At 38.2% G+C, this 25,436-nt stretch overlaps 2 pseudogenes; one reads left to right on the plus strand and one right to left on the minus strand.

The window, feature by feature from the left end:
• Positions 1-3,112: 3,112 nt before the first annotated feature.
• On the plus strand, positions 3,113-3,655 carry LOC125932645 (60S ribosomal protein L21-like; annotated as a pseudogene).
• A 6,261-nt stretch (positions 3,656-9,916) lies between these two features.
• Positions 9,917-11,218, minus strand: LOC125932643 (uncharacterized protein C1orf50-like; annotated as a pseudogene).
• Positions 11,219-25,436: the final 14,218 nt, after the last annotated feature.

Below are 25,436 nucleotides of genomic sequence, written 5' to 3' on the forward strand. Positions count from 1 at the left end.
CAATTAATCAGAGCCTCTGGGGATGGTGTTTGGTGCTAGGTATTTATATTGCACATCAAGGCTGATAGCCAATGGTTAATAGGTGACCAGTGAGAAACGTTCTGTATACACTGAGGCCAAACATGTTAGAGATCCTCAGACACAGTGGTTCTTAACCTTCAGGTGCATCAGAATCTCTTGAAGACTTGTTCAAACACAGATTGCTGAGCCCCACCTCCGGAGTTTCTGATTCAGTAGGTCTGTGACCACCATGTCCAACATTTGCATTTTTAACAAGTTCCAGGTGACGTTGATAATTGCTGATCTGGGACCACACTTTGGCAGCCAATCGGCTGAGTCCACAACCCTTCCCCAGCCAATCGGCTAAGGCTATGATCCCTATAAAACCTTTGTGCCTTTGAAACTCTCTCTGGTAGCTCACTGCTGCGTCAGTGCAGGTAGGAGATTGAGCTCGAGCTAGCTCGAATAAAAGTTCTTTGCTTTTGCCTCGGACTCGTCTCCCTGGTGGTCTTTGGGGATCACGAATTCTGGGCATAACACCCTTTGTGTCGCTGCCTTATGGCATGTTACCTATGTGACAAAACTCAAAACGAAGTAAATCTCCTTCCTTTATAGTAGTTTTTATTCCAAAATCTAAAAAGCCTTAAGGATGAAGAATTATGGAAAGAAAAATCACAGTCTTTGCAGTGAGACAAAGCTGGGTGCGAGTCCTGGCCCTGGCAACGTGAACTATGCATCCACAAGCCAACCACATAATTTCTTATGGGAAACTGGAGTAAATAATTCTTACAGTATTCTGCAGGTTTTCTGAGTTTTATTGCATAACGGACTCTCTGGGGCCAAGCATAGACAAGAGACCCATGGAAGAGGGTAGGAAGGGAGGAGAGGCAGTGTTTGCTACACGGACTGGCAGAAGGGAGCTGGGGCAGTGGAGGGATAGCTCGCCCGGCAAGGCAGAGCATCTGTCTGGCTTGCAAAAGCGGAGGGGCTAGACTCCATGAGTTCTGACAGCCAGCAGGACTTAACATCTGGAAGTTTAAAAGTCAACAGCTCTGCTCTTGGAGAGCAGGGAGGGTGAGAGGACGCCAAGAGGGAAAGTTGTTGAGCCCCAGAAAGACAAAGCTCAGCTCGGCAGGGGAACAAAGGTGCTGGGAAGTGCCATTTCTCTCTCCCATCCCTCAGCCAAAATTCTAAAGGTATACAAGTTCTCTCACTGAACTTGCACTGCGCAAATGCCCAACACTGTGCTTCTGTGGATCCATCCCTCTGATGGGCCTGCCTCCCTCCCCCTGCTGCAGGGCCCCTCCCAAAGGGGACCACCAACAGCAAAGCAAGCTAAGCCTGCCTCTCCCATCACTGTGCACCTTGCAGATCCACCCCAGCTAAAACACCCTTGGCCAGATACCATCAAAACAGCACCACAAGCCTGGCAGTGTGCAAGCAGCCCAGACAGGGGCCACACCACTCCACAGTGAGTCCTGCCCCTGGGAGAGGGGGGAAGATAAGGTATACACCAGTCTGTGGCCCCAGCAGTGGACTGGGGGCAGACATTGGGTCTGATTGCGGCTTTGCCCACCAACACAAGTTACTCCAGACAGCACAGGGGAAGGGCCCTGCAGTTTGGAGCTACCCCAGGGACTACCCAAAATGATGAAACGGAAGAAATCTCAAAAGAAACTCCAGGAAGTAGCGGCAGCTAACAAATAGATCAAAACCGATTTAAGCAATATAATGGAACAAGAATTTAGAATAATCACTGGGCTTGAAAAAGCATAGAGGACAGCATAGAATCTATTGCTACAGAGATCAAGGGACTAAGAAATAGTCATGAGGAGCTAAAAATTGCTATATATGAAGTGAAAAATAAAACGTAGGAGGCCATAGCATGGATTGAAGAGACAGAGGGGAGAATAGGTGAATTAGAAGATAAAAGTATGGAAAAAGAGGAAGCTGAGAAAAAGAGATAAAAAAAATCCAGAGATATGAGAGGAGAATTAGAGAATAAAGTGATGAAATCAAACAGAACAGTTATCCATATCATAGGAATTCCAGGGGAAGAATAGAGAGAAAGGGGATGAAGGTGTACTTGAACAAATCATAGCTGAGAATATCCCTGATCTGGGGAGGAAAAAGGAATTGAAATCCAAGAAGCACAGAGAACTCCCTTCAGACATAACTTGAATCAATCTCTGCATGACATATCATAGTGAAACTGGCAAAATACAAGGATAAAGAGAAAATTCTGAAAGCAGCTAAGGATAAACTTACATGCTTTAATTTACAGAGGTAGACACATAAAAGTGGTAGCAGACCTATCGAAATCTGGCAGGGCAGAAAGGAATGGCAGAATATCTTCAATGTGATGAACAGGAAAAATACACAGCCAACAATCCTTTATCCAGCAAGTCTGTCATTCAGAATAGAAGGAGAGATAAAATTTTCTGAAACAAACAAAACTGAAGGAATTCATCACCACTAAACCTGCCCTACAAGAGATCCTAAGGGGGATTCTGTGAGTGAAATGTTTCAAGAACCACAAAGGACCAGAGACATCACTACAAGCATGAAACCTAAAAACATCACAATGACTCTAAACACATATCTTTCTATAATAACACTGAATTTAAATGGACTAAAGGCTCCAAACAAAAGGGTATCATAATGGAAAAAAAAAAAAAACAAGACCCATCTATTTTCTGTCTACAAGAGACACTTTTTCGACAGGAAGACTCAGATTGAAAGTGAGGTGATGGAGAACTACCTATCATGCTACTGGAAGTCAAAAGAAAGCTGGAGTAGCCATACTTATATCAGACTAACTAGACTTTAAATTAAAGGCTGTAACAAGAGATGAAGAGGGCATTATAAAATAATTACAGGGTCTGTCCATCAGGAAGAGCTAACAATTATAAATGTTTATGTGCCTAAGATGGGAGCCTCCAAATATATGAAACAATCACAAACATAAGCAACCTTCTTGATAAGACTGTGGTAATTGCAAGGGACTTTAATACCCAACTTACAACAAAGGATAAATCATCTAGACACAGGATCAATAAAGAAACAAGGACCTTCTTTTTTGGCCAGAACCACAATCTTCCAGTAATTCGCCAAAATGACCAACACAAAGGGAAAGAGGAGAGGTACTTGATATATGTTCTCTAGGCCTTTTAGAAAACATGAAGTTGTTGCTTTGGCTAAGTACATGTGAATCTAAAATAAAGATGATATTTTGGACATCAAGGGAATGGGCACTGTTTAAAAAGGAATGCCCTGCAAATGTTACCATGGCAAAACAGGAAGAGTCTACAGTGTTATCCAGCATGCTGTTGCCCTTGTAAACAAGTTAAGGGCAAGCTTCTTGCTAAGAGAATTAACGTATGTATTGAGCACGTTAAGCACTCAAAGAGCTGAGATAGCTTCCTGAAAAGTGTGAAGGAAAATGATCAGAAAAAGGAAGCGAAGGAGAAAGGTACTTGGATTCAACTGAAGCGCCAGCCTGCCCCACCCAGAGAAGCAAACTTTGTGAGAACCAATGGAAAGGAGACTGAGCTGTTGGAACCCATTCCCTATGAAATCATGGCATGATACATGTAAAAAAAAAAAAGACATCAAGACTGTAAAAATATTCCTTTTAATTGAGTAGCAGCATGGTATCCTCTTCCACAAAGAAGTAAAGAAAATTTTATATCCAAAATCATTGGGGGACGGCTTTATTCAAATTCTGTGGTTTTTGAGACACCTGGATGACTCATTTAAGCATCTGACATTGGCTCAGGTCATGATCTTGCAGTCCATGAGTTTGAACATCAGACTCCGTGCTGACAGCTCAGAGCCTGGACCCTGGATTCTGTGTTTCCCTCCTTCTCTGCCCTGCCCTGCTCATGCTCTGTCTCTTTCTCAAAAATAAAGATTAAAAAAAAGAGAGAAAAAAGAAACAAGGACCCTGAATGATGCACTGGATCAGGTGGACTTGACAGATATATTTAGAACTCTGCATCGCAAAGCAACAGAATATAATTTCTTCTCGAGTGCACATGGAACATTGTCCAAGATAAATCATATACTGGGTCACACAACAGCCTTTCATAAGTATAAAAGAATTGAGATCATACCAGGCACAATTTCAGACCACAATGCTATGAAACTTGAAATCAACCACGGGAAAAAGTCTGTGAAACCTCCAAAAGCATGGAGGTTAAAGAACACCCTACTAAAGAATGAATGCATCAACAAGGCAATTAGAAAAGAAATTTAAAAATATATGGAAACAAATGAAAATGAAAATAAAACAATCCAAATGCGTTGGGTTGCAGTGAAGGCAGTCCTGAGAGGAAAATACATTGCAATCTAGGCTTAGCTCAAGAAACAAGAAAAATCCCAAATACAAAATCTGACACTACACTTAGAGGCAATAGATGAACAGCAAACACCCCAAACCCATCAGAAGAAGAGAAATAATAAGCATAAGAGCAGAAAAAAATATATAGAATCTAAAAAAACTGGAGAGAAGCTCAATGAAACCAAGTGTTGGTTTTTTGAAAAAACAAACAAAATTGATAAACCTCTAGCCAGGTTTCTCAAAAAGAAAAGGGAGATGACCCAAAAAGATAAAATCGTGAATGAAAACGGAATGATTACAACCAATCCCTCAGAAATACAAGCAATTATCAGGGAATACTATGAAAAATTATATGCCAAAAAACTGGACAACCTGGAAGAAATGGACAAATTCCTAAACACCCACACACTTCCAAAACTCAAACAGGAAGAAATAAAAAACTTGAACAGACCCATAAACAGTGAAGAAATTGAATCAGTTATCAAAAATTTCCCAACTAATAAGAGTCCAGGACCAGATGGCTTCCCAGGGGAATTCTACCAGATATATATATTTTTTTACGTTTATTTACTGGGGGTAGGGTCAGAGAGAGGGAGACACAGAATCTGAAACAGGCTCCAGGCTCTGAGCAGTCAGCACAGAGCCCGATGCGGGGCTCGAACTCACGGACCGCGAGATCATGACCTGAGCCGAAGTCGGCCGCTTAACTGACTGAACCACCCAGGCGCCCCTCTACCAGATATTTAAAGCAGAGATAATAGCTATCTTTAAGCTCTTCCAAAAAATAGAAAGGGAAGGAAAACTTCCAGACTCACTCCCGAAGCCAGCATTACTTTGATTCCCAAACCAGAAAGAGACCCAGCAAAAAAAGAGAACTACAGGCTATTATCCCTGATTGAGGGTGCAAAAATTGTCAATAAGATATGAGCAAATTGACTTCAACCGCATATAAAAAGAATTATTCACTATGATCGAGTGGGATCCATTCTTGGACTGCAGGGCTGGTTCAACATTCTCAAATCAATGTGATACATCATATTAATAAAAGAAAAGATAAGAACATGATCCTGTCATTCGATGCAGAAAAAGCATTTGACAAATTCAGCATCCTTTCTGAATAAAACCCTCGAGAAAGTCGGGATAGAAGGAGCATACTTAAACATCATAAAAGCCACTTAGGAAAAGCCCACAGCTAATATCTTCAATGGGGAAAAACAGAACTTTCCCCCTGAGATCAGGAACACCACAGGGATGTCCACTCTCACTGCTGTTGTTTAAAGAAGTGTTGGAAGCAATCAGACAATAGGAAATAGAAGGCATAAAAATTGACAAGATGATGTCAAGCTTTCACTTTTTGCAGATGACATGATATTATACATGGAAAACCTGACAGACTCCACCAAAATCTACTAGAATACTAGAATTGATACATGAATTCAGCAAAATCGCAGGATACAAAATTAATGTACAGAAATCAGTTGCATTTTTGTACACTAATAATGAAGCAAAAGAAAGAAAAATAAACTGATCCGATTCACAATTGCACCAAGAATCATAAAATACCTAGGAATAAACCTAACCAAAGATTTAAAAGATCTTTACGCTGAAAACTATAGAAAGCTTATGAAGGAAATTGAAGAAGATATAAAGAAATGGAAACATGTTCCATGCTCATGGATTGGAAGAATAAATATTGTTAAAATGTCAATACTACCCAAAGCTATCTACATATTCATTGCAATCCAAATCAAAATTGCACCATCATTCTTCTTGAAGCTAGAGCAAGCAATCTTAAAATTTGTATGGAACCACAAAACACCCCGAATAGCCAAAGTAATAATGAAGAAGACCAAAGCAGGAGGCATCACAATCCCAGACTTTAGCCTTTACTACAAAGATGTAATCATCAAGACAGCATGGTATTGGCACAAAAACACACAGACCAACGAAATAGGAGAGAGACCCCAGAATTGGACCCACAAATGTATGACCAACTAATCTTTGAAAAAGCAGGAAAAATCCAATGGAAAAAAGACAGTCTCTTTAACATAACAACTGGTGCCTGGAGAACTGGGCAGCAACATGCAGAAGGATGAAATTAAACAAATTTCTCACACCATTCACAAAAATAAACTCAAAATGGATAAATGACCGGGATGTGTGACAGGAAACCATCAAAACCCTAGAGGAGAAAGCAGGAAAAAAACCTCTCTGACAGCCACACCAATTTCTTACTTGACACCTCTCCAAAGGCAAAGGTATTAAAAGTAAAATTGAACTATTGGGACCTCATGAAGATAAAAGGCTTTTTCATTGCAAAGGAAACATCAACAAAAATAAAAGACAACCAACAGAATGGGAAAAGGTATTTGCAAATGCCCTATCGGACAAACGGCTAGTATCCAGAATCTATAAAGAACTCACCAAACTCCACACCCGAAAAACAATCCAGTGAAGAAGTGGGCAGAAGACATGAGTAGACACTTCTCTAAAGAAGGCATCCTGATGGCCAACAGTCACATTAAAAGATGCTCATGGTCACTCTTCAGGGAAATACAAATCAAAACCACACTCAGATATCACCTCACGCTGGCTAAAATGAACAAATCAGTAGACTATAGATGCTGATGAAGATGTGGGGAAACGGGAAGCCTCTTGCACTGTTGGTGGGAATGCAAACTCGTGCAGCCACTCTGGAAAACAGTGTGGAGGTTTCTAAAAGAGTTAAAAATAGTTCTACCCTATGACCCAGCAATAGCACTGCTAGGATTTTACCCGAGACACAGGAGTGCTGAAGCATAGGGGCACTTGTAGCCCAATGTTTATAGCAGCACTTTCAACAATAGCCAAATTAGGGAAAGAGCTTAAATATCCAACTGATGAATGGATAAAGAAATTGTGGTTTATATACACAATGGAATACTACGTGGCAATGAGAAAGAATGAAATCTGGCCTTTTGTAGCAACGTGGATGCAACTGGAGAGTTATGCTAAGTGAAATAAGTCATACAGAGAAACACAGATACCATGTGTTCACTCATGTGGATTCTGAGAAACTTGACAGAAGACCATGAGGGAAGGGGAGAGGGAAAAAAGAGAGGGAGGGAGCAAAACCATAAGAGACTCTTAAAAACAGAATAAACTGAAGGTTGATGGGGGGTGGGAGGGAGGGGAAAGTGGGTGATGGGCATTTTGGAGAGCACCTTTGGGGATGAACATTGGGTGTTGTATGGAAACCAATTTGACAATAAATTTCCTATTAAAAATTATTAGACTTCATAAAAATTTGTTTCCTTTCCCTTTCTTTTTTCCCACTTCTACCCCTTAACCTCTTTCTTTACATACTTATGAGACTTAATTTTGATTGAAATTTGGTTGTTTGCAGAGTCAAGCCATTTTCATCAGCTGTAGATTTATTACTATCAAGTTGCAAAGGAAAAAATGCCACAGACTTTAAAAACAATTCATGCGACTTTTTCCTCAAAATATTCTCAGCAATGTCAGTAACATTTATTGAAAGACCCCATGGTGATTACTTTGAAAATTATAAGCGTTCTAAAAGTTCTGGTCTGTGGAAATAATATTAGGTGTTTGACAATGGTCAATCTTGCCATGTTAAGCACCCGTTCTCTTGAAGAAACCACTCTATCCTGTGAGAACAAAAATGAACAATAAGCAGCCTTAGATTTCCTCCCTGATACATATGTTTTGAGAATTAAAGTGAAAAAATGATACACCTGAAACACTTTTAACTATCCAAAAAATAGGGGAAGTAATAGGAATATTTCAATCACAATGACAAACTCAACTGGCTTAAACAAACAAAAAAGTAAAGGAATTATTGACTGATGCAATTGAAGTCCAGGAATCTTTAGCTTCAGGAATGGCTAGATCACATGCTCAAGTGTTAACATAATCAGTGTGTGTACATGTGTATGTGTGTACTCCATTCTAGCATGCTTTCTGTATCAGTTTCTTTTTCAGACAGGTCTTCCTTTATGCTAATAAGAGCCTCAGATTCATGTTCTCACAGTTCAGCAACTGTAGTAGAAAGAGAGCTTCTCTTTCCTGTTAGTTACAACAAAAATCCCAGATTGCATCTCAGCCCAGTAAGGACCATGTAACTCTCCATGAACCAATTACTGAGGTCCACTAGATGGAATGTTATGATTGGTGAGACACAGCTCATACACTCTTCCCTGAAGTTGGGAGACTATCTCATCTAATCACATGGACACATATAGTAAAATTAGGGTGGTGTTTCCTGAAGGAACAAGAAATATATACTGAAAGTGCAAAAACACTATAGGGTGTATTGGTTAAAATTTTTTTGGAATGTGAGTGCAAGAACAACCCAAAATTATAGCGGTTTAAACAAAAATAGAAGTTTATTTCTCTCCTACTTTCAAGAATCCCAGTGGTGGTCTCATTAGAACTAAGATATTCAAAGGTGTAAGATATCCAGATCAGTTACCTCGTCATTGCACCGTATAGTTCCTCTGTTCTAAAGGTCACCTCATAGTCTAATATGGATGCTGCAGCTCCAGCTATTACATCTTGGAAATTATGACCAAATGACAACACAGCCATTTGGTCGTATCTAGCTAATATATGGCCTGGAGTCTTGGAATATACGGCCTTTGAGTTACCATGCACAAGCCAAAAATAGGGGGTTAAAATACGTGGTTTTCAGATGAGAAAGATGAATAATAGGGAAAATCTAAAAGTCCTTACTACACATATTTAAATAAACAGTACAAAATAAGGAATAAGTGCTAAGACAAAATAAGATAATGATGGGTTTGGCTTTATATTTTGGGAACATTAAGCAGCTATAATTCCTGCTTATGATATTCCATGATTTAATAATTGCTTTTATCTTTTTAATAATTTTCACACTGAAAACAAAAAAAAACCTTATTAAGCTCCTTGCATGCTGTGACAAAATTTTTAATACTCTTCTGTATCAAGAACACAATCTCTGGTAAATGAATGAGCATTTGACAAATCAATTAATGGCTTAAATGAACACAGAGTATTTTCTTTATGGTAAAAGACTCTTTCCATTTGATTTTAAGCGGCATAATTTCTTCTCACAGATTACTTCCAGATATTTTTTAAGAAGCAGGATGACCCAGAGGTACCTGGGTAGCTCAGTTGGTTAAGCGTCAGACTCACAACTCACGAGTTTGAGGCCCACATTGGGCTCTCTGTTGTCCACGTGGAGCCTGCTTTGGATTCTCTGTCCCCCTTTCTCTCTGCCCCTCCTTTGCTCATTCTCTCTATATCACTCTCTCTCTCCCTCTCAAAACTAAACATTAAAAAAAATTTAAGTTTTTTTAATGCCTCACCCAACTTTATGTGAGAAAAAGAAACTCTTCTTTCTTTAATGGCCTGACTAATGGGAGAACAGATGGAAATAAAAAAGGGAAGTACCACTGGCCAATACTCTGAAAGTGACTGGTTGGGTACCTATGACCCAGAAAGGATCACAAAAGAGACTGATATGATTCATTGTCATCATAACTAAAAGTAATAATAATGACAGCATTTGTATTCATGCAGGGTCTCCTTTCAAATTCATGATTCACCTACAAGACCTCAATTCTCATGCCACCTCCTATCAAAGCAGAGAATGAGGGCAACAAGGAGGTGATGGTCTTTGAGAGCTGTTTGTCAGAGTTCACTCAGTCAGTTCCTGGAAGGTGAGTTCAGTGTTTGGAGGCAGGGTCACTGGCTGGCTTAGCAACTTATCCACTATGCTGATTTTAGCATCTTGCTTCTCATTGTCCTCATAGGGAGTCCAGGACAGGTCATGCTGTAGCTTATAGGTACCAAGAAAGTCATGTGGACAATTTGTCCCTTATCCCTTTAGATAATAATAATAAATAGAAAATAGATATAAATAGGGGCGACTCGGTGGCTCAGTTAAGCCTCCAACTTTGGCTCAGGTGATGATCTCGCAGTTCATAAGTTTGAGCCCTGCTTCAGGCTCTGTGCTGACAGCTCAGAGCCTGAAGCCTGCTTCATATTCTGTGTCTCCCTCTCTGCCTCTCCCCCACTCATGCTCTGTCTCTCTCTCTCTCAAAAAATATATAGAAACACTTTTTTAAAAAGAGATATAAATATAAATTTATATTTATATAAATAAGAATATATATTTATATATGTTTATGTTTATATAAAATATATATAAATAGAAAAATACTGCTGACTTCTCTCTAATTTATAAAGGTAGTAAATGTTGCCAGATTTTTTTCCCCTCTATATCACGAGCTACATGGTGCAAGTCAGCATCTGTTCAAGCATCTTCCAATACCTTCCTGGTTTATTCTTTTTTTTCAATTTCTTTTAATGTTTATTCATTTTCTGAGAGAGAAAGAGACAGATTGTGACCAGGGGAGGGGCAGAGATAGATGGATACACAGAATCTGAAGCAGACTCCAGGTTCTGAGCTGTCAGTACAGGGCCCAAGGTGGGGTCTAACTCACCAACCGTGAGATCATGACCTGAGTGGTAGTCAGTTGCTAAACCGACTGAGCCACCCGGGCGCCCCTGTTTATTCTTGTCAATATTGGATTTGCTCAGCTATGACCATCAGCTTGTCGGTGTCATTTGCTTGGATGAATTCATCAGCCTTCTGCACATGGTCTGCTAGTGCTAGGATGTAAAAGGGGTCTCTGGCCCGTGGGTGTAGTGGGGGCTCACTAAGTCCAGGCCACTGGGGTTGGTGTGAGCTCCACCAGTGCCCCTGTCACCTGCTGAACTCTTTGTTTTGGGGGACTCCCTCCATCAGCCCCAGCATTGCAGCATCCTCCATTATAACACATGATCCTCCTGATCACTCCAGCAGCACGAGGCAGAAGACCATCAAGCCTAATTTCTTTATTCAGAAATATAGTCTCCAACTTTCAAGGCAAAATCTTAAGATTCTGTTAAACACTGAAAAACTCAGAAGATCTATTGAAATCTATGATTCATGATAGATAGAAGAAACCAGGAAAATAACAAATGGGGAGAAAAGTTAAAGCCAGGAGAGGGAGAATTTTGACACAAGACAAAAAGCTGTTACTCTTCAGGGACCACTATTAGGATCCAAGATCATTGAAATCACCTCAGAATTCATCATTTCAACACAGCAACTGAACAGGTTAAATACCACTTTCGGTTATAACTTTCTCTCCATTCTCCCCCCACCCCATTCAAAGAAATGTATATACATGACTAAAATTTACAATTGTTCAGAAATATACATAAAAGGGAGAAGAATATAGGAAGAGGCATCACTATTTCTTTTTTTTCTTTTTCTTTTTTTTTTACATTTATTTATTTTTGAGAGACAGAGAGAGCGTGAACAGGGGAGGGGTATGGAGAGAGGGAGACACAGAATCAGAAGCAGGCTCCAGGTTCTGAGCTGTCAGCACAGAGTCCAACACGGGGATCGAACCCACGAACCGTGAGATCATGACCTGAGCCAAAGTCAGACGCTTAACCGACTGAGCCACCCAGGTACCCCAACACTATTTTTTTACCGGGGTGCCACTGTCAGAGTCAATGACCAATACCAGGTAAGGGATTTATTATGCCCTATGGTTGGATCTAATTGTAGCCATTAGAAATTAGCTTCTTTCAGATGACAGGTATACTTTCTTATGTCCCAAGTTTTGAAACGTGTTTGTGTTCTTGTGTTTGTCCCCTTGCCTACTCCAGAAGTCTTGGGAGAGGTTTGTCAGGAATGAGCAAGTAAACAAGATGTACAAAAATGGAAAGTGATTAATAGGGCCTATGAGGAAAAAAAAAGAGGAGCTATGAGCACCGAGTGGACAAAAAAGGCGTAGTGAATTGAACTCTGTCCCACAAAAAGAATTGTTCACAGGATGCGGGCAAAAGATGGCAAGATACAAGGAGCTGAAATACAGATAGCAGTGCTCAGGAAATAAAAACTAAAATAAAAAAGAAGGTGTTTTCTGCGATCAAAGGGTTTTCTGTGAAATAAATAGGATGAAGGATACACAAGGACTTCTAAAAAATTAAGATTTCTAGTAAGACTTAGCACTTTAATCTATGTGAATGTATAATTTGATTTAAAAGTAAACAATTATTTAAAAACTAAAAAAGAGAAAGATATTTAAGTCCTAGCTCTTAGTACCTGTATATGTAACCTTATTTGGATAGAGAACCTTGCAAATGTAATCAAGGTTAAATGAAGTTATATGGATTAGGATAAGCCTTAAATCCAATGACTCATGTCTTTATAAGGAGGGAAAGATTTAGAAACACAGATACAGAGATACAGATATACATAGGGGAGAAAAGGCCATGAGCAGACAGGAGCAGAGACTGGAATAACACAGATATAGGCCAAAGAATGCCAATGATGGCCAGGAACTATGAGAAGCCAGAAAGAGGAAAGGAAGGATTCCATGAGCCTTAGAGGGAGTATGGCCCTGCCAGTATCCTTGTTTTCAGAATTCTAGCCTCCAGAACTGTGAGATAAATATCTCTTATTTTAGGTTCATAACTTGTTACAGTAGCCCCAGGAAACTAATACAAGTGAAAACTATATGTCTGGGCCAAATTTTTGTTACATCACCAGGAGCAGGCAGTAGACTCTCCAGAAAATGAAAAATATGTCATTGATCATTTAACCTGAAGGCAGTGAAAATCAGGTTAATAGAAATGAGACTTTGCAGTCCATAGCATACTGTAGTGAATCACCTGATTAAACAACTCCCTGGGATCATCTGGAATAAATTGACTTTGGGGGGCACCTGGGTGGCTCAGTCAGTTGAGCATCCAACTTCGGCCCAGGTCATGAGCTCAAAGTGAGTTCGAGCACTGTTTCAGGCTCTGTGCTTACAGCTCAACACTTGGGAGTCTGCTTCAGATTCTGTGTCTCCCTCTCTCTCTGACCTTGCCTTGCTCATGCTCTCTCTCTCTCTCTCTCAAATAAATAATAAACTTTTTTTAATTAAAAAAGAACTGAACTTTGAAGGACATTTAGGGGGAACTGAGCTCCTCTCTGGCCATATAAAGAGCATGAGAAATTCAAAATGTGGGGTGGATATTTCTAATGAAAACAGAAATTTTAAATAGAAGTTCAAATCCTTAAATTATCTGGACTAGGATGAACTAAAGAGTATTATTGTTTAAGCTAACTGGGGACCAAACTCCTTCAGGTTATTGAGTTGACAGTCATGATTTCTTCTTATGTGGTAATTACAGCATTGGTAAAAAAAGAGTGTGATATCAAGAATTTGAGGATTCATGGCAAGATTTAGAAGATGCTCCCCCAAATGCTCCCCTCCACCCTCTGCCATGAAATTTTCAGACAAATGAATCAGCCTCTATGCCCATGCCTGATGAGGCTACTCCCACCTTCTTAGACACTAACTCTCTTATGTGAATGAATCCTTTTGCCAAAGAAATTCACTTTCAGTGCCTGTCCCGAATCCTTTCTTCTCACCACTGTTCACAGTATTTGGATATAAACTGGAGGAAGTTACAGTCTAAATTTTTAATTGTAGTATGTGGTGGAAATTGCAGAAAAGATACTATATATATCATGGTGGTTAAGAATATAGGCACTAGTGCCAGACTGCCTGGGTTCAAATCTCCTCTGTGCACTGTGTGACCTTAGTCAAGGTCCTTTAGTTTCCTTGTCTGTAAAATTGCAATAACAGTTTTACACATTATGGTTTTTGTCATAGAATGAGTTAACATATATAACATGCTTAGAAGAGCTGACATGTAATAAGTGCTATGTTAGTCTTAGTAATTATTGCATGCCATATTAAACTACCATTAGGATACAGTCCCTGAGAGCTCCAACCAAGAAATATTTCTTCGTGCAGTTAGACTTTTCTTGCACTGTTTCCAACCTGATGTTTTTCACACCTTTGGATCACTGTCACCCTCAGCACAGTCAATCCACACATCTATGTTGAGCCCACACATGTGGCTAAAGAAACAAAGACAACAACAAAGCCGTATGCGCTGCTACTAGATTCATCTTATGTGATCTGCAACATGGAAAGAAGTAGAGTTATATAGTGACACCCAAGTAGTAAGTCTCAGGTTAAAGCTTCCCTTTTATGTGTAACTACCATTTACTGAAGACCTTTGGTATGACAGACTATGTGCTTCCCACTTATAAGCTGTTATGCACTGAATGTTTCCCCCCCCAAAATTCATATGTTGAAGCTCTGACTCCAATGTGATGGTCTTTGGAGGTAGAGTTGGCTTAGTGTCCTTATAAGAATAGACACCAGAAAGCTCTCTCTCCTTCCCTCCCTTCCTCTCTCCCCTTTCCCCTGCCCCTGCTTCTGCCTCCCTTTTCATTCCCTTCACCTCTCCACTTTTCTCTCTTCTGTGTGAGGACACAGCAAAAGACCAACTATGCTGGTACCCTGATCTCAAACTTCAGCTTCCAGAATTGTGAAAAATTCCTATTGTTTAAGCCACTCCATCTATGGCATTGTCTTATGACAGCCTGATCTAAGACACAGGGATTTATCTACTGTCCTTACAAGGGTGCAAGACACAGTCCCTGCCCTCAGGAAAACTTGAAGTTTAGTGGTTAGGTACTAATCTCAGTGTGAAGATACTCTAGTAGGGAAGTACACCAAAGATAGCTTGAAGAAGAAATATATAAGCTGCCCCCTAGACACACATAACTTTCTGCCAAATACAGAGTTTTTTCCTTTCTTGATGACACTAAGCCATGTAATTTGAAAACAATGTCAAACACTGTTTCTTTCCACCCACTCAAAACTAGGCCAACTTCTCAGGATCTATGCCTTTCTCCTTCTCTCTGTCTCTGCGCATGTGTGTGTGTTGGTGTGTACATGTGAAAATGCACATCTCCCTTCACTTCTGCTCCCACTTGCTTCAAAATTCTTGGAAGAAGTTGGACCAAGAATCACCAATGTCCTGGAGTTTTGAAATAGTCTTACCCTGGTTAAGTGATAGTGGTTTCAGAACCAAGGACAGCAGTTGTTGCCCCATCTCTTCTATCCTGTATTTTGTTTCTATCTACACCTGTAGTAGTGCTGTATTCGGATTTCCCCAGACACAGTTTAAGTCACACCACTCTAAGAAAATAATGCTACTAGTACAATAATAGTAGCAATACATAGCATTGATTTTAGAGCTTAATATATAGTAAACATGTATTATTTAATTTAATTCCCATAACAGCCCTGTAAGGTATTTTTATTATCCCATTTAGGGTTGGGAAACAAATTCAGGAAAACAAGGTCAAGTGTCTTGCCCAAGGTTACAAAGATAGTATGAATTGGAGCCAGAATTGGAATAGAAATTAAGTATTTATTACTATTCAACTTGACATCTCTAATTACATAACTCTTTGCCAAAACTGTTTCCCTGAATAACTTTTTTTACAATACTGTAATATTTTGTTTACAATAACTGTTTTCTAGTAACACTATCATAATCATGAATATTTCACTATAATAACTCTGTTGATCATGATTTAATTAATCTTGGGATATGGAGCTCCCATGAAGCCAGGTAACATGTGGAGTCCCCATTAAGGAGTCATACTGAAATGTTGAGGCAAGAACTCCATAGTTAACTATTGCTTTCAGTCTCAACCTGTGAATGATGCAGTTACTGACACCTGTAGAGAGGAATCAAGAAAGGAAATGGTTATGAAAAAGTAGTGTCTTTCAGGGACTTTACTAGGCATTTTTGCAATATGTTGAAATTTAATGTTCACTTTCAAAAATAGAGCTTATTACAGTTTTTTTCAATTATAAATACATACGCAAAAGAAAAAATCAAAAGGAAAAATTAACTCATTTTCAAATACTTCAATATAACAATTCTATTTTTTGTGTATTTCTTCACAGTCTTTTCTTTATAAAGTAAATTGTATCAAGTCAGGGAGTAAGTGGGTTAGGATCCTGCCCCTCACATTCCTGCCTCGAACAAAGCTGTTAAGTATTTTTCAATTAAACATACTGGGGCCCCAATTAAGTCTCATTTGAAGAAAATATATAAAAATTTATCTAGTAAGAATTTTAGATAAGATTGTGGATATTTTCTAGTTGAGTTTCAATTATAAACCACAAATATTTGTAGCTAATGTCGTGACCCCATAGAGAAATCTCAAATCTGAAAGTTTCTAGAACTCTAATATCAACTTGCTATCTATGTAAACACCACTAGGTAGTACTGACTTTTCTTTTCTCTCCAAGTAGTAAAATTGTGTGTGTGTGTTTGTGTGTGTTTCCTTCTGCAGAATTGTTAAAAAACAGTGAAAAAAAGTGCAAATGGACTTGAAGAACAGTTTGGGGGTGATGGAAAATTCTAAAACTGGATTGTAGTGATGGCTCAGAAATTTAAATTGCAAATTTACTAAGAAGTTTTGAATTCTACCTCAATAAAATGGTTAAAAGCTAAGATAAAATTTTCCATATATGGTATATCTTGATAGCATTCATATACTTTGTCTATATACTCATGAGAAAGCTCTCTGCTTAGCTACAAGTAAAATTTTAAATTCATTTATATAATGTGAACATGTTTCCACCATAGTACTTTTAACTCCTTTAATCTGCATTCTTTAAAAATTGCTTAACAACACCAGAAGGCCATCATAATCCTGCAAATAACTAATCAGTGTAATTAAATACATATTTAAAACTTCTGTTCCTGGGTTATATCATACACTAAAATAGAAACCATTCAATTTTTAGTTCTGGCCTTTTAACATCAGCACAAGATGCAGGGCTTGATTCTGTGACCCATGAGATCATGACCTGAGCCGAAATCAAGAGTCAGAGCCCAGTCAACTGAGCCACACATGTGTCCTTGCTTTTCAATTTCTTTGTGTCCTCTTCCATTTCTTTTCTAAGTGTTCTATAGTTTTCTGAGGCAGGTTTTTTACTTCTTTAGTTAGGTTTATTCTGAGGTATCTAATTGTTTTGGGTGCAATTGCAAATAGCATTGATTCTTTGTTTTCTCTTTCTGCTACTTTGTTATTGGTGTATAGAAATGCAACATATTTAGGTATACTGATTTTCTGCCCTGAGACCTTCCTGAATTTGTGTATCAGTTCTAACATTTTTTTGATGGGGTCTTTTGGGTCTTCTATATAGGGTATCGTGCCATCTGCAAATAGTGAAAGTTTGACTTCTTCCTTGCTATTTGTATGCCATTTATTTCTTTTTGTTGTCTGGTTGCTGAGACTAAGACTTCCAACACTATGTTAAATAGCAATGGTGAGAGTGGACATCCTTGTCTTGTTCCTGACCATAACAGAAAGGCTCTCAGTTTTTCCTGATTGAGGATGATACTACCTGTGGGTCTTTTGTATGTGACTTTTATGATCTTATGATAGGTTCTATCTATCCCTACTTTGTTGAGGGTTTTTATCAAGAATGGATGCTGTGTTTTGTGAAGTGTTCTTTTTCTGCATAGAGAGGATCATATGGTCCCTATTCTTTTATTAATGTGGTGTATCATGTTGATTGATTTGCAAATATTGAACCAGCTCTGAAGCCCAGAAATAAATCCCACTTGATCATGATGAATAATTCTTTTAATGTAGTATCGAATTTTATTTGCTAGTATCTTGTTGAGAATTTTTGCATCCATGTTCATTAAGAATATTGGCCTGTATTTCTCCTTTTTAGTGGAATCTTTGTCAGGTTTTGGAATTTAAGTACTGCTGGTCTGGTAGAATGAGTTGGGAAGTTCTCCTCCCATTTCTACATTTTGGAACAGTTTGAGAAGAAAGGGTATTAATTAACTCTTCTTTATCTGGTAGAGGTCTGAAAGGTGACAGGATATTTCAACATCCTGAATGGAAAAAATGCAGTCAAGCATTCTTTATTCAGCAAGTTTTTCAATCAGAACAGGAGGAGTGATAAAGAGTTTCCCAGACAAACAAAAACTAAAGGAGTAGTAACCACTAAACAAGCACTACAAGAAATTTTAAGGGGGATTCTTTGAGTGGAGGAAAAAACCAAACAGAACAAAAGACCAAAAGTAACAAAGACTAGAAAAGACCAGAGAACATCACCATATTTTCAGATCCCAACATTATGAAACTTGAATCACCCACAAGAAAAAATTTGCAAGTCCCTCAAATACAAGGAGGTTCAAGAACATGCTACAAAAGAAAGAATAGGTTAACCAAAAAATTAAATAAGAAATAAAAATAAACATGGAAACAAATGAATATGAAAACATGACAGTCCAAAACTTTTGGGTGCAGCAAAGGCAGTCATAAGAACCAAGTATATTGCAAGTCAGGCCTATCTCAAGAAACAAGAAAGTCCTAAATATACAATCTAACCTTCCACCTACAGGAGCTAGAAAAGAAACAGCAAATAAAGCTTAAGGCCAGCCATAGAAGAGAAATAATAAAGAGTAGAGTAGAAGTAAATTATACAGAAACAAACAAAAACACAGAGAACAGATCAAGAAACAAGAGCTGGTTCTTTGAAAGAATAAACAAAATGATAACTCCCTAGCCAGACTTATCAAAAAAAAAAAAAAAGACCCAAAAAGATAAAATCATGAATGAAAGATGAAAGATCACAACCAGCACTACTGAAATACAAACAAATATAAGCAATTAAATGCCAAAAAAACTGGGCAAGTTGGAAGAAATGGACAATTTCCTAGAAACACACAAAATACCAAAACTGAAACAGGAAGAAATAGAAAATTTGATCAAAGAAATTGAATCAGTAATTAAAAATCTCCCCCAAAACAAGAGTCCTCCAGATAGCTTCCTAGGGGAATTCTACCAGACATTTAAAAAAGAGTTAATACCTATTTTTCTCAAACTGTTCCAAAAAATAGAAATGGGGGGAAAACTTCCTCACTCATTCTATGAGGCTAGCAGTAGCTTGATTCCAAAACTAGACAAAGACTCCACTAAAAAGAAGTACAGGCCAATATTCCTGATGAACATGGATGCGAAAATTCTAAACAAGATACTAGCAAATCAAATTCAACAGTACATTAAAGGAATTATTCACTACAATCAAGTATGATTTATTCCTGAGCTGCAGGCCTGGTTCAATATTTACAAATCAATGTAATATTCCACATTAATAAAAGAAAGGTTGAGAACCATACGATCCTCTCATAGATGCAGAAAAAGCATTTGACAGCAAACAGCATCCATTCTTGATAAAAAAAAAATCCTCAACAAAGTAGGGATAGATGGAACATATCTCAACATCATACAGGCCATACATGAATGGTCCACAGGTAATATCATCCTCAATGGAGAAAAACTTTCCCTTATGGTTAAGAAAAAGATAGGGATACCTACTCTCACCATTCATTAATATAATACTGGAAGACTCAGCTTCAGTAATCAGACAACAAAAAGAAATAAAAGGCATAGAAAATGGCAAGAAAGAGGTCAAACTTTCACTATTTGCAGATGACATAATACTCTAGGTAGAAAACCTGAAATACTCCATCAAAATTTGCTAGAATTTTGAATTGAGCAAAGTCACAGGATATAAAATCAACATTCAGAAATCTGTTGCATTTCTATACACCAATAATGAAGCAGCCAGAAAAGAAATCAAGGAATCAATCCCATTCACTATTGAACCAAAACAATAAGATACCTAGGAATAAACCTAAATAAAGAGGTAAAAGATCTGTACTCTGAAAACTATAGAAGACTTACAAATGATATTGAAGAGAACACAAAGAAAAGGAAAAGCATTCCATAGTTATGGATTACCCAAAGCAATCTACACACTTAATGCAATACCTATCAAAATACCACCAGCATTCTTTGCAGAGATAGAAAAAACAATCCTAAAATTGGTATGGAACCACAAAAGACCTCAAAAAGCCAAAGCAATCTTGAAAAAGAAAAACAAGACTGGAGACATCATGATTCCTAATTTTAATTAGGAACATATAGTATATATACAGTATATATATATATATACAGTATATAAGCTGTAGTCATCAAGACAGTATGGTACTGACACAAAAACAGACACATACATCAATGGAACATAATAGAAAACCCAGAAATGGACCCATAACTATGTGGTCAACTCATCTTCGACAAAGCAGGAAAGAATATCCGATGGAAAAAAAGATAGTCTCTTCAACAAATGGTACTGGGAAAACTGGATGGCGACATGCAGAAGAAGGAAACTGGACCACTTTCTTACACCAAACAAAAATAAATTCAAAATGGATGAAAGACCTAAATGTGAGACAGAAAACCATTAAAATCCCAAAGAATAACACAAGCAGCAACCTCTTTGACCTCAGCCACAACAACCTCTTACTAGACACTTCAATGGTTCCAAGGGAAACCAAAAGCAAAAATGAACTATTGAGATCTCATCAAGATAAAAGGCTTTTGCACAGTGAAAACATCAACAACACTAAAAGCCTATGGAATGGGAAAAGATATTTGCAAATGACATATCTGATAAAGGGTTAGTTTTCAAAATCTCTGAAGAACTTATCAAACTCAATACCCAAAAAACAAATACTCCAGTTAAGAAATTGATAGAAGACATAAATAGACATTTTCTCAAAGGCATCCAGATGGCTAACAGACACATGAAAAGATGCTCAACATCAGGGAAATACAAATCAAAACTATGATGAGACACCACCTCACACTTGTGAGAATGGTTGAAATCAACAACAAAAGAAACAAGTGTTGAAAGGATGCGGAGAGAGGGTTGCACTGTTGGTGGGAATGAAAACTGGTGCAGCCACTCTGTAGAACAGTATGGAGGTTTCTCAAAAAACTAAACATAGAACTACCTTACTATCCAGCAATTACACTATTAGTTATTTATCCAAAGAATTTAAAAATACAGATTCAAATGAGTACATGCATCCTGATTATTATAGCAGTATTATCAACAATAGCCAAACATAGAAAGAGCCCAAATGTTAATCAACTGTTAAATGTATAAAGAAGATGTGGTGGATAGATAGATAGATAGATAGATAGATAGATAGATGATAGAGACAGAGAGATAGAGATAGAGATAGATATATAATAGAATATTACTCAGCCATCAAAAATAATGAAATCCTGCCATTAGCAATGACATGGATGGAGCTAGAATGTATTATGCTAAGTGAAATAAGTCAATGAGAGAAAGACAAATACCATATGATTTCACTTATAAGTGGAATTTAAGAAACAAAACAGATGAACACACGGGAAGGTGGGGGGGGGGAGAGAAGAGAGGGAAACAAACCACAAGAGACTCTTAATGATAGAGAATCAACTGACAGTTGATGGAGGGAGGTGGGTGGGGAATGGGCTAAATGAGTGATGAGTGTTAAGGAGGGACTTTTTATGATGAGCACTTAATGTTGTATGTAAGTGATGAATCACTGAATTCTACTGAAACCAATATTGCACTGTATGTTTACTGAAATTTAAATTAAAAAAAAAAAATAAATGCCTGGTAGAATGCCCCTGGGAAGCCTTCTGGCCCTGGACTTGTGTTTGTTGGGAGATTTTTAATTACTGATTCGATTTCTTTGCTGGTTATTGGTCTGTTCTAATTTTCTATTTCTTCCTATTTCAACTTTGTTAGTTTGTATGTTTCTAGGAATTTATCCATTTCTTACAGATTGTCCTGTCTGCTGGCATATAATTTTTCTTAATATTCTCCTATAATTGTATTTATGTGCTGTTGGTTGTGATCTGTCCTCTTTAATTTTGATTTTATTTTTTTCAGTCCTTTCTCTTTTCTTTTGATAAGCCTGGCTAGGGGGTTATCAATATTATTAATTCTTTCAAAGATGTAGCTCTTAGCTGTTCATCTAGTCTACTGGGTTTTTTGTTGTTATTTCTATATTGTTTATTTCTGCTCCAGTCTATATTATTTCCTTTCTTCTGTTGGTGTTTAGGCTTTATTTGCTCTTTCTTTTCTAGCTCCTTTAGGTGTCATTAGGTTGTGTATTTGGGTCGTTTCTTGCTTCTTGATGTAGGCCTGTGTTGCAATATACCTCCCTCTTAGGACTGCCTTTTCTTCATCCCAAAGGGTTTGGACTGTCGTGTATTCATTTTCATTTGTGTCCATGTACTTTTTTATTACTTCTTTAATTTCCTGGCTAACCCATTCTTTCTTTAGTAGCACGTTCTTTAACCTCCATTATTTATGGTCTTTTCAAATTTTTTCTTGTGGTTGATTTCAAATTTCATAGTTATGGTTTGCAAATGCACATGGTATGATCTCAATCCTTTTGTACTTGTTGAGGGCTGATATGTGACCCACTATGTGATCTATTTTGGAGAATGTTCAATGTGGACTCAAAAAGAATGTGCATGGATTCTGCTGCTTTAGGATGAAATGTTCTGAATATATCTGTTAAGTGCCTCAGGTCCAGTGTGTCATTCAAAGCCATTGTTTCCTTGTGATTTCCTGCTTAGATGATCTGTCCATTGTTGTAAGTGGGGTGTTAAAGTCCTCTACTATTATTGTGTTATTATCAATGAGTTTCTTTATGTTTGTTGTTAATTGATTTATATATTTGGGTGTTTCAAGTTTGGGGCATAAATATTTATAATTTTTAGATCTTCTTGATGGATAGACCCCTTAATTATGATATAATGCCCTTCTTCATCTCTTGTTACAGTCCTTGGTTTAAACTCTAATTTTTTTCTGATATAAGTATGGCTACTCTGGCTTTCTTTTGTTGTCCATTAGCATGATAGATGGTTCTCTATCCTCTCACTTTCAATCAGCCAATGTCTGTAGGTCTGAAATGAGTCTCCTATACGCAACATATAGATGGGTCTTGTTTTTTGGAGCGTTTTTTCGTTTGTTTGTTTTTGTTTTTAATCCATTCTGCTACCTAATGTCTTTTCATTGGAGGATTTAGTCCATTTATTTTCAGGGTGATCATTTAAAGATATGAGTTTAGTGCCATTGTGTTACCTTTAAAGTTGGTGTTTCTGGTGATGTTCTCTGGTCCTTTCTAATCTCTGTTGCTTTGGTCTTCTTTTCCCCCACTCAAGGAGTCCCTTTAATATTTCTTGCAGGGCTGGTTTAGTGGTCATGAACTCCTTTAGTTTTTGTTCATCTGGGAAACTCTTTCTCTCTCTTTATTCTGAATGGCAGCCTTTCTGGGTAAAGTATTCTTGGCTGCACATGTTTCCCATTCAGCACATTGAATATATCTTGCCATTACCTTCTGGCCTGCCAAGTTTCTGTGGAAAGATCTGCTGTGAACCTGGTATGTCTTGCCTTGCATATTAATGACTTTTTTTCCTTTGTTCTTTCAGGATTCTTTCTTTGTGTATTTTGGGAATTTGACTATATGTTCAATGATGCTTAACTTTTATTGAATTTAATGGGAATTATCTCTGCTTCTTGGATATTAATCTGTGTCTTTCCCCAAATTAGATAATTTTTCAGCTAATATGCTCAAATAAAACCTCTGCCTCTTTTTCTTTCTCTTCATCTTCTGGGACTCCTGTTATATGAATGTTATTCCTCTTATATAAGTCGCTGAGTTCCCTAAATCTACTATTGTGATCCATTACCTTTGTTTCCCTCTTCTTTTCAGCTTTGTTATTTTCCATAATTTTATCTTCTGTATCACTAATTCGTTCCTCTACTTTATCCTCACTGTTATGCACTTGAGTGCATTTCAGTTATAGCATTTTTAATTTCAGCCTGACTAGATTTTAGCTCTTTTATGTCTGCAGTAAGGGATTCTCTAGTGTCTTGTATGCTTTTTCAATCCTTATAATTTTTGTTTTAAATCCTCAGATATTTTGTTTTAAATTATATCTGTATTGATTAAATCCTGACCATTACTTCTTGTTCTTTTGGGGGGAGTGAATTCCTCCATCATGTCATTTTGGAGGGAAAAAATAATAGAAATTTAAACTTAAAAAACAAAGGAAACTAAATACTAAATGTGTTTGGGTCTGCTTGTTAAGCTTGATAGGAAAAATAAAAAGAGATAAAAAATTAAAAACTTAAATAAAAGTTGTTCTTTCTGTATCCAAGGGAGGGCGGGGGAACCAATAAACAACAACAACAACAACAACAACAAAAAAAAAACAAAGGAAACAAGATTCCGTTTCCCCTAGAGCTGAAGTTTTGCAGCACTCTATGATCAGTAAACTACTGCATGGGAGGTGTTTGTGCTGGTTTTCTGGGGTTGGGGCGTGTTGCTCTGATCCTTAGGTGGATTTGCTCTAGTGGAGATGGGCCTGGAGGGCTCAGAGCTCAGGAAGGTGGGACTTGGTGTAAGAAAGCTGTTTGGCTCACTGAGGTTGATCAGTGCAGATGGACTAAGGGTTAAAATGGCTTAGCTCCACTCTCTGGTCTCTGGAGGGGGAAATTCAAGTGTTAACAGATGTACAGTCACCCCCCCCCCCATCTGACCTCTGCCTTCACCCTGTGTCTGAGCTGACTGCCAGGCAGCACAGCCCTCCTGGGGTTTATCTCAGGCATGGCTAGGTTTCAAAATCCCACACTTCAGGGACCCCCACAGTATGGCCCCACTGATTCTCTAGAGGAGGATGTCACTGTGCGGTGGCCAGTGTGGACTTGTCACAGAAAATAGGTACACAACCCGCAGTGGCAGTGGATCAGAGTTTATGGTAAATTGCAATACACAGGCTATACCAGGGTTTGCTGCCCTTAGTCATTAGTAGGGCAATTCAATGGCACCCATAGGGTCTTTTGCCCATGAAGAGGCCATATCACCTCTACAAAATGCACTCCAACCAGGGCAACTACTTCTCCCCGAGGAGCCCAGGAGATCCTCAGACTGTGCTACCCATTCCTGAGGCTCTCCCCTCCTTCCTTGTTGGAACACTACCAGGCACTGACCTCCCAAACTTCAGACTTTGCACTCCACTGTTTATAAAAAACTGGTGGTATTGAAACCCTCTCCTTTTTCCCATTAATGGTTTCAGGGAACAATTTTCTTGTGCAGTTCCTTGCATGAGTTTTCACTCTTTTTCCTTCACTTTTTAAAAAAAAAAATTTTAACGTTTATTTGAGACAGAGACAGAGCATGAACAGGGGAGGGTCAGAGAGAGGGAGACACTGAATCTGAAACAGGCTCCAGGCTCTGA

The sequence above is a fragment of the Panthera uncia genome, chromosome D2 (genome assembly GCF_023721935.1).
Source record: "Panthera uncia isolate 11264 chromosome D2, Puncia_PCG_1.0, whole genome shotgun sequence".
Taxonomy (NCBI): domain Eukaryota; kingdom Metazoa; phylum Chordata; class Mammalia; order Carnivora; family Felidae; genus Panthera; species Panthera uncia.